Source organism: Rhinopithecus bieti, unplaced genomic scaffold (genome assembly GCF_001698545.2).
Source record: "Rhinopithecus bieti isolate Rb0 unplaced genomic scaffold, ASM169854v2 scaffold_9981, whole genome shotgun sequence".
Lineage (NCBI taxonomy): Eukaryota > Metazoa > Chordata > Mammalia > Primates > Cercopithecidae > Rhinopithecus > Rhinopithecus bieti.
This window is the reverse complement of record NW_016806838.1, coordinates 5,185,587-5,199,857: the sequence shown is the minus strand read 5'-3', so window position 1 is coordinate 5,199,857 and position 14,271 is coordinate 5,185,587. Positions and strand designations below refer to the sequence as shown.

The 14,271-nt window shown below is 40.7% G+C and overlaps 1 protein-coding gene across 9 annotated transcripts in view; it reads right to left on the bottom strand.

Annotated features, from left to right (window-relative positions):
* USP49 (ubiquitin specific peptidase 49) overlaps positions 1 to 14,271 on the bottom strand; it is a 112,123-nt gene that overhangs the window by 81,644 nt on the left and 16,208 nt on the right. For 7 of the 9 annotated variants that reach the window (XM_017878255.1, XM_017878259.1, XM_017878256.1 and 4 more), the window contains 2 exons: positions 6,867 to 7,025; positions 4,383 to 4,456 (listed from right to left, as the gene is read on the bottom strand). The exons of 1 other annotated variant lie outside the window; for it this stretch is intronic. The gene's annotated coding sequence lies outside the window, so the exon portion shown is untranslated. The remainder of the gene's footprint in view (positions 1 to 4,382; positions 4,457 to 6,866; positions 7,026 to 14,271) is intronic. One more of the 9 variants, XM_017878261.1, reaches the window with a different exon arrangement.

The window sequence follows — 14,271 nt, the reverse complement described above, 5'->3', positions numbered from 1 at the left end:
GCAGTTCAATCTTTCTGTCTGCATGTTTCTATGAATAGCAGGCTAAATGGCAATCTACAAATCAACTCTAATCCCTTCTAAACATATGTTGTTCTTTAGTTAGGTGATTTCTATCTACTATAAATGATTCATAATGAAGCAAAACAGCAATATTCATTTAAGCATGGTCAAGAAAAATAATTATTTATAAATAATCATCTCATATCATTTTTCCCATACTTAAAATACATGATTTCAAATTTTCCTTCACACAGGCAAACAAAACCCAATAGTTATGGTGACTTTTTCAGGAGATATTTGGTTTTTATGTCTTATTTAAATTCTCACAACCATAGTAAACCTTATAAGAGTTATTAACTAGGCCAGCACTCTCTGGTCAATAGCATAGGCCTAGGTTTAAATCCTGAAGCTGTCACTTGCAATGTGACTTTGAGCAAATTACTCAATCTGCACCTCACTTTTCTCAGCTTTAAGATGAAGACAATAACAGTATCTACCTTATAAGTGACAGGATTAAATGAGATAATAAATAAATGAGTAAGGCACTTAAAACATTGTCTGACACATTTATTTTATTTTATTTTATTTTATTTTATTTATTTTATTTTATTTGGAGATGGAGTCTCTCTCTGTTGCCAGGCTGGATTGCAATAGCGCGATCTTGGCTCACTGCAACCTCCACCTCCCGGGCTGAAGAGAGTCTCCTGCTTCAGCCTCCTGAGTAGCTGGGATTACAGGCATGTGCCACCACATCCATCTAATTTTTGTATTTTTAGTAGAGATGGGGTTTCACCATGTTGGTCAGGCTGATCTCGAACTCCTGACCTTGTGATCTGCCCGCCTTGGCCTCCCAAAGTGCTGGGATTACAGGCATGAGCCACCGTGCCCAGCCAACTTGTTTGTATATTTTAGCCTTCTAAAATAGCCTCACTATCTATAGTCACAGCAGATAGAATAGTCCATAATAATCTAATCTAATCCAGAGCAATTCAAGAGGGAAATACTAAAAAGAGATTACTGTTTCTGTTTTGTTGTTGTTGTTTTGAGACAGTCTTGCTCTGTCCCCCAGGCTGGAGTGCAGTGGCGCAATCTCAGCTCACTGCAACCTCTGCCTCCCAGGTTCAAGCAATTCTCCTGTTTCAGCCTCCCAAGTAGCTGGGATTACAGGCATGCGCCACCACGTCTGGCTAATTTTTGTATTTTTAGTAGAGATGGGGTTTCATCATATTGGTCACGCTGGTCTTGAACTCCTCACCTCAGGTGATCCACCTGCCTCGGCCTCCCAAAGTGCTGGGATTACAGGCGTGAGCCACCACGCCTGGCCTGTTTCTATTCCTAGTCTTTTTTTTTGTTTTTTAATTTTAACACTGAGATAACAGGAAACAATAAAAATAGATTACTGTTTCTAAGTGTTCTTCCTTCTTAAAATAGTTAATTGTCTATACCACCTAAGAAAGTGCTGACAAACCATACAACAGTATCAGAAATATGTTCAAAACTACTATGATTCTAGCCCAGGTACAGGTGAGCACCTATAGTCCCAGCTACTCAGGAGGTTCAGAGAGGTGGATCACTTGAGTCTAGGAGTTAAAGGCCAGCTGGGTAGTACAGCAAGACTTGTCTCTTTAAATTAAATAAAAAATAAAATAACTACTATGATCCTGTGTGTAAAAAGGAAAAAAAAAAAAAACTTCAGGCTGGATGCAGTAGCTCATGCCTGTAATCCCAGCACTTTGGGAGGCCGAGGTGGGATCACTTGAGGCCAGGAGTTCAAGACCAGCCTGGCCAACACAGCGAGATTCCATCTCTACTAAAAATACAAAAATTAGCTGGGCATGGTGGCACACACCTGTAATCCCAGCTAGTCAGGAGGCTGAGGCACAAGAATTGCTTAAACCTGGGAGGTGGAAGTTGCAGTGAACCAAGTCTGTACCACTGCATACCAGTCTGGGAAAGAGAAGAAGATTATCTAAAAAAAAAAATAGAGGCCGGGTGTGGTGGCTCACGCCTGTAATCCCAGCACTTCGGGAGGCCAAGGCAGGCGGATCACGACGTCAGGAGATCGAGACCATCCTGGCTAACACAGTGAAACCTCGTCTCTACTAAAAATACAGAAACAAAATTAGCCTGGTGTGGTGGCGGGTGCCTGTAGTCCCAGCTACTCGGGAGGCTGAGGCAGGAGAATGTCGTGAACCCAGGAGGTGGAGGTTGNAAAAAAAAAAAAAAAAAAAAATAGAAAAGAAAAAAAACTCAAGAAGGCACGTCCTTCAAAATAGATTGACAGAAACACAGCACAGCATTTGACATAGCTATCTAGAAACAAGAGAATTGTGTATCCTGCTTTATAAGATACTTTTACAGGCAAGATGAACCTATGTTAGGCTGAAGATAGTTGTTCATTTATATATAAATATCATATACACTATAAGATATACAGTAAAAGGTAAAGGTATAGAACTTTATTCTCACACATAGTCTAGCAGCATACTTAGAGATGAAGTCAAAAGAAAATTTTCATGAAAAAAACTAAAAGCTTTTGCCACCATGTTTAACCTTATCTGAGATGGTTTAACTCTTAGAATGTATCAGAGAAAAATTTATGTGTGGATGGCTGGTACATAAAAATGCTAATTGAGATACATATGAGAATTATAGTTAACATTTACTAAACACTTACTTCGTTCCAGACATTATTTCAAGTTTTTTATATGGATTAACAAATCAATTGCTATGAGATAGCATTTTATTGTCCTCACCTTATATCCAAGGAATTGAGGCACAGAGATAACATGCCGAAATGTCAAGTTAATAGTGACTGGTTAAAAACGGTCTGGCTCCAAATCCATGTTTTTAACCACTGGGCAAAGAAGGTTGCACAAATACATGCCATATACTTATAGATTCTGGGAGAAGGGTAAGATTCAGGTAGAGGATTGTAGTTATCTGGTAGTTTTAAATTATTGACATGAATGTATTAACTTGCATAATTTTAAAAAATTTTAGGCCGGGCGCAGTGGCTCAAGCCTGTAATCCCAGCACTTTGGGAGGCCGAGACGGGCGGATCACGAGGTCAGGAGATCGAGACCATCCTGGCTAACACGGTGAAACCTCGTCTCTACTAAAAAATACAAAAAACTAGCCGGGCGAGGTGGCAGACGCCTGTAGTCTCAGCTACTCCGGAGGCTGAGGCAGGAGAATGGCGGGAACCCGGGAGGCAGAGCTTGCAGTGAGCTGAGTTCCGGCCACTGCACTCCAGCCTGGGTGACAGAGCAAGACTCCGCCTCAACAAAACAAAACAAAACAAAACAAAAAATTTTATATCTCATAAATTTAGTCAAACCTTTTACTGGGCTTTCTGTAGAATCCTATTTCTTCAAGAAGGTCTTACTCTGTTGCCCAGGCTGGAGGGCAGTGGAATGATTATACTTCGCTGCAGCCTCAGTTCCCTGGGCTCAAGCAGTACTCTCACCTTAGCCTCCCAAGTAGCTAGCCATCACACCTGGCTTTTTTTTTTTTTGGTACAGATGAGGTCTTACTATATTGCCCAGGCTTGTCTAGAATTCCTGGTCTCAGCCAGGCGCAGTGGCTCACGCCTGTAATCCCAGCACTTTGGGAGGCACATCCCAGCACAAGGTGGGCACATCACTTGAGGTCAGGAATTTAAGACCAGCCTGGCCAACACCATGAAACCCCATTTCTACAAAAATACAAAAATGAGCCAGGGGTCGTGGTGGATGCCTGTAGTCCCAACTAGTTAGGAGGCTGAGGCAAGAGAATTAATTGCTTGCACCCGCGAGGCAGAGGTTGCAGTGAGCTGAGATCACACCACTGCACTCCAGCCTGGGTGACAGAGCAAGACTCCATCTCAAAACTAAATAAATAAATAAAAGAATTCCTGGCCTCAAGTCATCCTCCCACCTCAACCTCCCAAAGCAGAATTCTATCTGATTACCACCAGACACACATCTGCACTTGCTCAAATGAACGGGATCCCCGTGGTGGGACAAACATCATAGCAAATGATAGCATTTGGAGAAAAAGAAGGGGTAGATAATTATTCTTGACAGGTCATGACAGATATGAGCTCTATCTTGCCACCAGTAAGTTTTAAGACCTATCCTAGACTTGTTTTAGTATGGTTGCTGGTCTTTAGGTCCCATTTTAACTTCAAATATGGCTGTGTCCCCTCATAGCTTAAGTTAATTCGTGGTACTAAAAAATTCACAAGGTTAAGATGAAAGTAAGCGGTGAAAGTTCAGAATGGAGTAAGACAAACAGTAAATGATCAGTTACCCTCATAGTACGCCAACCTCAGCCACACATAATACTATTATTACAAATAGCTTTCATAATAACATTTTATTACAGTTTTTATTTCTTACCCATTAAACAAGGTTTTTCCATCTTCTTCCATATTATTCCACAGTCATTGGTTAGGTTTCCTCTTCTCTATTACCTATAAGTGGGAAACCATCTGTAAGGCTGGGCTAATACAGGGCAAGAAAAAAGCAATTTCATGAATTGTAATTACAAATTCAAAAAAGGACCAGTATATTACAATGCATTAAACTCCCGACAAGTCCTTAAAACTGATGTAACAGTGAAAAAAACTGTGATCTTTCTTTTTAGCTAAGAGTAACCAAAGAGTCAGTCACTTATGGGTAGACTGATCTACCAATGGAAGTATTAAAGGTTTACTTCCTGAAAAATGCACTTCTGCATTTGTTTTAGGTCTTAAAAATTACACATTATATTTGCATACAATCTGAAACTCAGAAAAAAACACACAAATTCATGGTAACAAAAATACTTGAATATCAAAAGCTAAAATTATTTTAGCATAAGTGAAATATAAAATAACAAGATGGCATGAGGTGACTCTTTTGTGCTAAGTGGGTTTATGACCTATATGTAAGTGCCATGCTTCTTTAAAAGCGGTATATATTCTGTATACAAGGACAATATATTAGCCAAAGACATCTAGAGTTTATGATTTGGACAAATTACATGCATAAGCATGTTTAAGGTTTCTGACACCTTATCAGGAAGCAGGACTCAGTATTAAGCTTGAGATCGGCAAGCTGGGCCACCACTGTAAGAGGAAAGAAGATTCTCTATTGTGTCACCCGAACAGCTAACACAGATTTCCTCTTGGAAGAAACTTTAAGAAAATATGTTCCCGGCCAGGCGCCCGCCGCCCCGTCTGGGAAGTGAGGAGCGCCTCTGTGAGCCTGCTGTGCAACCCTCCAAGTGTGAAGTAACAGCCTTATGTGTTATCTTTCTGCCCTTAACAAGTTTGCATTATCAACATTAAAATATACTTTTTAATTAAAAGTTTTATAATTGGAGAATATATATTTTTTTTTTAAAAAAAAGAAAAAAGAAAATATGTTCCCGGCTGGGTGCAGTGGCTCATGTCTGTAATCCCAGAACTTTGGGAGGCCAAGACGGGCGGATCATGAGGTCAGGAGATCAAGACAATCCAGGCTAACATCTTGAAACCCCGTCTCTACTAAAAATACAAAAAAAAAAAAATAGCAGGGCGTGGCGGCAGGCACCTGTGGTCCCAGCTACTCGGGAGGCTGAGGCAAGAGAATGGTGTGAATCCAGGAGGTGGAGCTTGCAGTGAGCCGAGATCGCGCCACTGCACTCCAGCCTGGGCGACAGAGCGAGGTCCATCTCAAAATAAAAAAAAAGAAAAGAAAATATGTTCCCATAATATGGGCTCCCATCACTCATGTACAGTTCCCTTGGAGTAGGTGGTTCGCTGCAGAGTGGCTGGCTGTCAAGACCCTAGAATGGTTGTCAAGAAAGGGAAATTGCTCTGCATTAGACAAGGCAGAATTCGGTTTTATATCGCTGAAAGGAATGGGGAGAAGAATGAGGAGGAGAGGGAAAGAATAAAGAAGAAAAGAGTTAGTATAATGGAGCAGAGCTGGGATTAGGTGGGGGTGAAGCTCTTGGGTCAAGGGAGGTCTGAAAACATTTTAAGAACAGGAATGTTTTACTAGGGAAGTTGTTTGCATTAATGCAAAGGCAGGCTCACTCCACCTCTATTTTGCCCCTTTCTTCAGGTAGGTACACAAAATCTGCAAATGCCCTGTGTGAATAGTGCCTTTCTGAAAATCAAAGAGGGAGCCAAGTTTCACATGTGGGTGCACTATGGTGCAAATCAGTGGCATGAGGCCAGAAAGTAGGTCCCAGGAAGCATAAGAGGTTACAAGATCATGAAACCCAGCAAATAAATATTTTTAGGGAAAGCTTACAACTTCTAGTTCTAGGTCGGGGGTTCTGAGGCAACTATATCCATGAAAAGCTAAGCTGACACTTTATGGATAGGGGTTTCACATCCATAAAATGTCCCTCAAATGACCCTACTTTCAATATAAGAACACCAAAAAATTTAAAGTTAACTTTATTACATTTAAATCCAAGTTATTCCAATTAATTTGGGATGCTCCCCCAAAGCTGACTATAATAATCAGTTCCATACCAAGTAGCACCTAGGACATGTACGTAACCATATGGAGTTTAGGCTTAAAGCCCTAGGAAAGTTATATTAATAAATGTGAAGATTAGCAACTTCAATAATTACGATGGTGATCCTGAACACTGGGAAATTATAATAAATCAGCTCAACGCTGAAAACTATTAATAAGATTCCACACATTCAAATATTTTCTATCCAGGTCCCACTTATATCATTTACACTACTGCAATATACTTTTAAATGGGTTGGAAGTGAAATTACAGATATATAAAACAAATCACTACAGTAGGAACTGACTAAAAATGTGGATGACATCCCTTTAAACGGTCATTAGAAAGGAAGTTCCCAAAGTCAGGAGGCCATATTCCAAGCTTACCTGTTACTGAAACATGCTGAACTCTCAGGGGCTGTCTGGCTCATGCAAGAAAAGAGCACATGATGTGGAGTAACAGAGACCAGTCATCATCATGGTGTCCATTTATTACAAGACCTTCCTTAACTTCTCCGAGCCTGTTTTCTAATCTACTTCACAGCACTGGTGTAAGGAATAAATGAGAACGCAAGTAAAATACCAGTGCACTGCCTGGCACATAGCTGATGATCAACAAAGGTTTAATTTCCTTCCTTTGTCTACCTTTAGTTTAGAGCAATTTTCAGGGCTTGAAAAGGAGAAAATCCATTCTTGAAACCTTACCCAATTTACTCTTATTCTGCCAAATAATAACAATGATGATGATGGTGATGATTATTACTATAGCCTGCAACACTGATAACAGTGTTTAATGTGTGCCAGAAACAGAGTTAAGTGCTGTTACATATATTAACAAATTCAATCCTCATAACAACTGTGAGGTAGATATTTTTATTCCAATTTTACAGATGAGGAAACTGTGGCATACATAAGTTCCACAGCTAGTAAGTGGCGAGGCAAGGATTCAAACCCAGGTTTCTGCTCTTCAGAAATATACCAGGCTGGGAGCAGTGGCTTACGTCTGCAATCCCAGCACTTTGGAAGGCTAAGACAGGAGGATTACTTGAGCCCAGGAGCTTGAGACCAGCCTAGGCAACACAGGGAGACCCTACCTCTACAAAAAATAATTTGCTGTGTGTTTTGGCACAAGTCTGTAGTCCCAGCTACTTGGGAGGCTAAGACAGGAAGATCACTTGAGGCCAGGAGGTCAAGGCTGCAGTGAGCTGTGTGTGACTGTACCACTGCACTCCAGCCTGAGTGACAGAGTGACACCTTGTCGAAAGAAAGAAAGAAAGAGAGAGAGAGGGAGGGAGGGAGGGAGGGAGGGAGGAAGGAAGGAAGGCAGGCAGGCAGGCAGGCGGGAGGCAGGCACCAAAAACTAACTTCTGGGTGACATCACAGCAGCAATGCCCTTTCTTTGATAGCTCTCTAATATTAATGTAGTAAGGTACGGAATGTTCAGATGACTTACCAAGTAGAATAGACCTGTTATCTTAAAAATAAACATAAATATACTATCTATATATATTTTAAGATTTAGTTATATATTTTAAAATATATTTATCTCAAAATATTTTAATGTATATTTTATATGTTTTAAAGTTTAAAAAGTGGACCAAGATAATATTAATACATTTAAGTCAGTAAATAAACTTAACCAAGATTACACCTTTTTCAGCAAGCTCAATAACGTGGCACATTCCAAACTACAAACATTTATTAACCTATGCTGTATCTCATCTGTAAGTGCCTTGCCCTGTAAGTTCCTGGAGGACAGAAATAGCATCTTGTCTTACTTATTGTGATAGTAATATCTTTGATGTCTGACAAAGTACCTTGTCCTTAGTAGGTGCTTCAGTACAACTGACAAAAGAATGGATAGGCTGGATATGAAACACAGACAAAATTTTCTAGTCTGCCTATTATTTCCCTTTACATTCTAAGGCACTAGCACACTATACTTATTTTCCACTATCCACACACTCCATATTTTACTAATAGCAAGGCCTTGATGGATTTAAGTGTTTTCCTTGACCCAGTCACATTTTTGGCCTATCCAAATCCATTTCTTTCTTTCTTTTTTTTTTTTTTTTTGAGACGGAGTCTCACTCTTTCGCCCAGGCTGGAGTGCAGTAGCACCATCTTGGCTCACTGCAACCTCCGCCTCCCAGGTTCAAGTGATTCTCCTGCCTCAGCCTCCTGAGTAGCTGGGACTACAGGCACGCGCCACCACACCCGGCTAATTTTTGTATTTTTAGTACAGATGGGGTTTCACCATATTGGTCAGCTGGCCTCAAACTTCTGACCTCGTGATCTACCCCCCCTCAGCCTCCCAAAGTGCTGGGATTACAGGTGTGAGCCACCACACTCAGCCCCAAATCTATTTCAATCTATAAGCTCACATAGCAAAATGTCTTACAACAAAAAGTCTCTAATATACAATTAGAAGATTCATGAATGAAAGCAAAACATACTGTTATGTCACTTTATGTTTTTCAGAGTGCTTCCACGCATATCCCCTTGGTGCCTCAAGACAGCCGTGAGAGTAGGCAAGGCAGTCTATAATAATCTAGGAAGTTGCATCTAATCCTGTTTTGGAGTGGAAACATATCCTCATTGTCACTGCTAATGAATCAATGGCTCAAAACCTGAATTAGATACTTTTTCTGCATTGTGATACAAAGTCTATAAGAATGACATATTTTTAAGTCAGTGTAATAAATGACTTTTTAAATCATAAATGATCAGCCATCTAATTTAACTTTTTTTTAATTAAGACAGAGGTTTGCTCTGTCGCCCAGGCTGGAGTGCAGTGGCACGATCTCGGCTCACTGCAGCCTCTGCCTCCAGGGTTCAAGTGACTCTTCTGCTCAGCCTCCCAAGTAGCTGGGACTATAAGTGCATGCCACCACACCTGATTAATTTTTGTATTTTTAGTAAAGAGGGGGTTCACCATGTTGGCCAGGATGGTCTCGAACTCCTGACCTCGTGATCCGCCAGCCTCGGCCTCCGAAAGTTTCGAGATTACAAGCGTGAGCCACTGCAACCACTGCAACCAGCCGTAATCGAAGTTAAAACAGCCCAAACGCCTTGGAAGACACAAGGCAGAGGAAATTCACACAACTAAATAAAGAAAAAATTTACATGCATTTACAGCTAAATAAAGAAAACTTTAAAATTTTAAGGAGACCACAATCAGCAATTACAATTAAATCTCTCTTGGCTGCTAAATTAGAAAGCCCAGTACAGGATAGCAGGAAGAGAACTAAACTAGGTATCAGGAAGCCTGGGTTTCAGTCCACACTCTGCCACTGATTAATTATGTTATCTCCAGTCCCACTCAAATTTAAAATTCTAAAATTTTGTACATATCGCCCAGAGTAAATAAGAAACATATAACATTTTACATTTCAGTGCACCACACAGAAAGCATGAAAAAAAGGTTCAAGATTTGTTGACTTTACTAAGATTCAAAAGTATTCGTTTGCCATGGGTTTTGTCCATTTATGGCTCTCAATAATGGTTTAAGTTCAAACTCAAGGCCTCTGCACAGAAACTGCAAAACAGAGATTTTTGAATTATTGTGAAATACAAAGGGTAGAAGGATTGCATTTACACATTTTGACTATGATTCAGAATAATCTAGGTGGTAATAGTGCTGTTCATTTGCCACATGAATTGACTTCTTAGAAGTTATTTATTAAAATGCTTCCTCACCATTAAACAGAAATGCAGTCCACAAAACTGTATTTACAGTATACATGGAATGGCAACCTAGACTATGAGCTTCCTGGGAGAAAGGGTTATTTATCATCCATTATTGTGTCTTGTTGACATAGCATAGTACATAGTACAAAGGACATGTTAATATATACTGCTGGTCAAATGAATCACTGATAGGGGATCCGGGTTTTTTTTTTTTTTGAGACAATCTCACTCTGTTGCCCAGGCTGGAGGGTAGTGGCATGATCTTAGCTCACTGCAACCTCTGCCTCCCAGGTAAGCAATTTGCATGCTTCAGCCTCCCAAGTAGCTGGGATTACAGGTTCACACCACCACATCCAGGTAATTTTTGTATTTTTAGTAGAGACAGGGTTTCACCATGTTGTCCAGGTTGGTCTTGAACTCCTGGCCTCAAGTGATCTGCCCAGGCCTACAAAAGTGCTGGGATTATAGGTGTGGGCCACCACCGTGCTGGGCTGAGGACCCCATTTTTTACATTTATCTTAAATTTTACTTCCTAGGCAATATGCTGCCTAACATTTATAAAATACTTTTTTTTACAGACAGGGTCTCACTACGTTGCCCAGGCTAGTCTTGAACTCCAGACTCCAGGGCTCAAGCGACCCTACCACCTCAGCCTCCCAAGTAGCTGGGACTACAGGCATGTGCCACCCCGCCCAGCTCTTAAGTACCTATTTTCATTAAAAATTTCATGTGGTATTTACCACTGCAAATAGTAATTTTATCATCTCTCCACACATATATTTTTGTATTAGAAAAAAAAATTATCATATTGTTTTAGCTTTCTTTCTTTCTTTTTTTTTTTTTGAGACGGAGTCTTGCTCTTGTTGCCCAAGCTGGAATGCAATGGCATGATCTCGGCTCACTGGAACCTCTGCCTCCTGGGTTTAAGCGATTCTCCTGCCTTAGCCTCCCAAGTAGCTGGATTACAGGCACCTGCCACCACACCCGGCTATTTTTTTATTTTTAGTAGAGACAGAGTTTCGCCACGTTGGCCAGGCTGGTCTCAAACTCCTGACCTCGTGATCCACCCGCCTCGGCCTCCCAAAGTGCTGGGATTACAGGCGTGAGCCATCGCGCCCGGCCGTTTTAGCTGTCTTAAATAAAAACAATTTGGGATCATTACAATGATGCATAAAAGATCCAGAGTCTGACTGAAAGATGGCCAGGCCCCATATCATAAATTTCCTTCTCTAAATGGCTGTATGATGATTAGGATCAAAATGGCTTTAGGAATCCACTTGCCCTGTTGATTGTCTTCCATATGTAATAAGATACTAGATGGATCTGTTAATGTATAAGGGACATACGAGCACGAAAGACTGAAAAAGCTTTAGATTTAGAATGAGATGGCTTCAGTTTAAGGTCCAGGTTATCTACTTATTACCAGTGTGGCCTTGGGCAATTCACTAACGTCTTGAGAATCCCTACTTTCTCATTTGTAAAGTATATAACATCAGCTCTACTTTCTTCCAAAAGAGTTGCAAAGATCAAATAAGAAAATGTGTGTAAGTGCATTATAAACTGGCAAGAGTTGTACATATGTTAGGTATTCTTTCTTCGCTACCAAAGAAAGCAAACACTTTAGGTCATTATTCTAGCAAAAAGAAACACTGACATTCAAACATCCCAGATGTTCTGAGGCAGGCTGCGATAAAAGAGCTTCATCATTCAGGTAGAATTCAAGAATCCTAAAATGTGTTGGGTATCTGGGTCTTTATAATTTTAACTGACAGCTTAATAAGAACTAAAAGACATACGATCTTAGCCAGATTGGGAGTTCCTTCTCACCAAAAAATAACATGACCTGAGAGCAAAGGAATGTGCTTGCATTCTCCTCAGTCATCCAAGATAAATGCAAATAAAAACAATACCAATTCCCATTTAGTTTGTAGAGCAGCAGCATCAGCTACAAAGATCACCTTTTATATAGTTTCTACTTTATCACTCTGCTTAAAGCTAATCCTGCTTCTTATATGTCCCACATATAATAAATATTAATTGGTAGAGTTCAGTCTGCCAGCATACATTAAAATCATTAATTCTGTCATTATCAAGCACTTCTTATAAATACCATACAGTAATTTTGTTAGCAAAGCAACAATTTTAATAAGAGATTTATGAATATTATACTTCCTCCTAGATACCATATTGTGTGAGGTGTTTTCATGTACACTTGCTCAGTTAATTCTCACAATGAGGTGGGTATCAGCAGAATTTTACAGCATGAAGCACAGAGGGCCCAATTTCGTTAGGAAATGACCCAGGATCACACAGCAAGGAAGCAGCAACACGTAGGCCCAAGATAATTGCTTTGAATTGCTGCAATTCTAGTATCCCTACATCAGTGGCAAGGAACATACAATTTATTTAAGTAGGTTTTTTGCCTGTGGTAAAACTTAGTTGGAAGTTAGCCTTGTTTGAGAAGTTACTCAACTGAATCTGCACTCATCCTACAAAAATGGTTTCTAACTTTAAACATAGGTCAGACAGGTATGGTGGCTCATGCCTATAATCCCAGCACTTTCAGAGGCAAGGGTGGGAGGACTGCTTGAGGCCAGCAGTTTGAGACCAGCCTGCCCAACAGAGTGAGACCCTGCCTCTATGTTTTGTTTTTGAAACAGGGTCTTTCTCTGTCGCCCAGGTTGGAGTGCAGTAGCGCAATCATGGCTCACTGCAGCCTCAAACTCCAGGGTGCAAGCTATCCTTTCACCTCAGCCTCCCAAGTAGCTGGGACCACAGGCACATGCAACCACACCTGGCTAATTTTTTTTTTTAGTTTTATGTAGAGACGGAGGGTCTCCCTATGTTAAGGAGAAGCCCAAAGCAAACTGAATTGTGCTAAGACAAACCAGAAAAACTCAAAATGCCTCTGAAAGCGGGGATAGCAGACAAGGCTGAAAAAAGGAGAATGGGGTAAAAGTTCTACCCCTAGATTGCCACCCTGTCTCCAAGCAGCTGCTGGGCAGAGGATGGGAGGTTTGTTCTCTGGAAAGATTACTAGAGAGACTCTGGACTAGGCACAACTAGGGGCAGGCCCACCAGTCTAAAAAAAATGGTGATTAAGAGAAAGGTGGACATCCCTAGCCATTTTCCCCACTCAGCTTCCCAAATGTTGCAGCCAGGTTTGTAAGCCCTAAGCAGGTAATAGGAACATTCTTTCTGGGGATGAACCTGGTCAAGAGAAAAGCACAAATACTGACTGTCAGAGCTGTTCTCTCAAAGAATATGGGTCCTTGACTAATCAGCTTACAATGAAAACCACCAGTTAACTTTTAGAAGCTGCCACTCGGGCAAATCCAGCTTTCAGGTTTTTCGTGGCTCACTCCTGAATATAAGTAAAACAGCCAAAGCTATACTTTTAACGAAATTCCCTAAATGAAAGATCAAAATAAATGAAATGAACAAGTAAGGTATTTTAAGGAAACAGATATTTTACAGAAAGCTAAGGAAAGAACATGGTCACAGAACAGCTAGCCCATCTATGAAACAAAAATAATGCTACTAAGAAAAGCTACTAAAAAGCAACATTCACAGAAAAAAAAACTCGTGAATATTAAAAATATGACAGCATAAATATAAAATGAATTAGAAAGGTCTTAAGATGAAGTTCAAGACACCCCCCAGAAAGTAGAATAAAGAGACAAAAACACGGTAAATAGGAAAAGAAAATTAAAGGACTCATCAGTCTAGAAATTCCAAACACAAGTATTAAGAGTTCGAGAGGAAGAACAGAGAAAACGGGGTGCAAGGAGGAAAAGGAAGGGATTGGTTAGAATTTAAGAATTCAGGCTGGGCGCAGTGGCTCATGCCTGTAATCCCAGCACTTTGGGAGGCTGAGGCGGGCGGATCATGAGGTCTGGAGATGGAGACCATTCTGGTTAACAAGGTGAAACCCCGTCTCTACTAAAAAAATACAAAATTAGCCTGGTGGTGTGGTGGCAGGCGCCTGTAGTCCCAGCTACTCGGGAGGCTGAGGCAGAAGAATGGCGTGACCCCGGGAGGCAGAGCTTGCAGTGAGCCGAGATTGCGCCACTGCACTCCAGCCTGGGAGACAGAGCAAGAC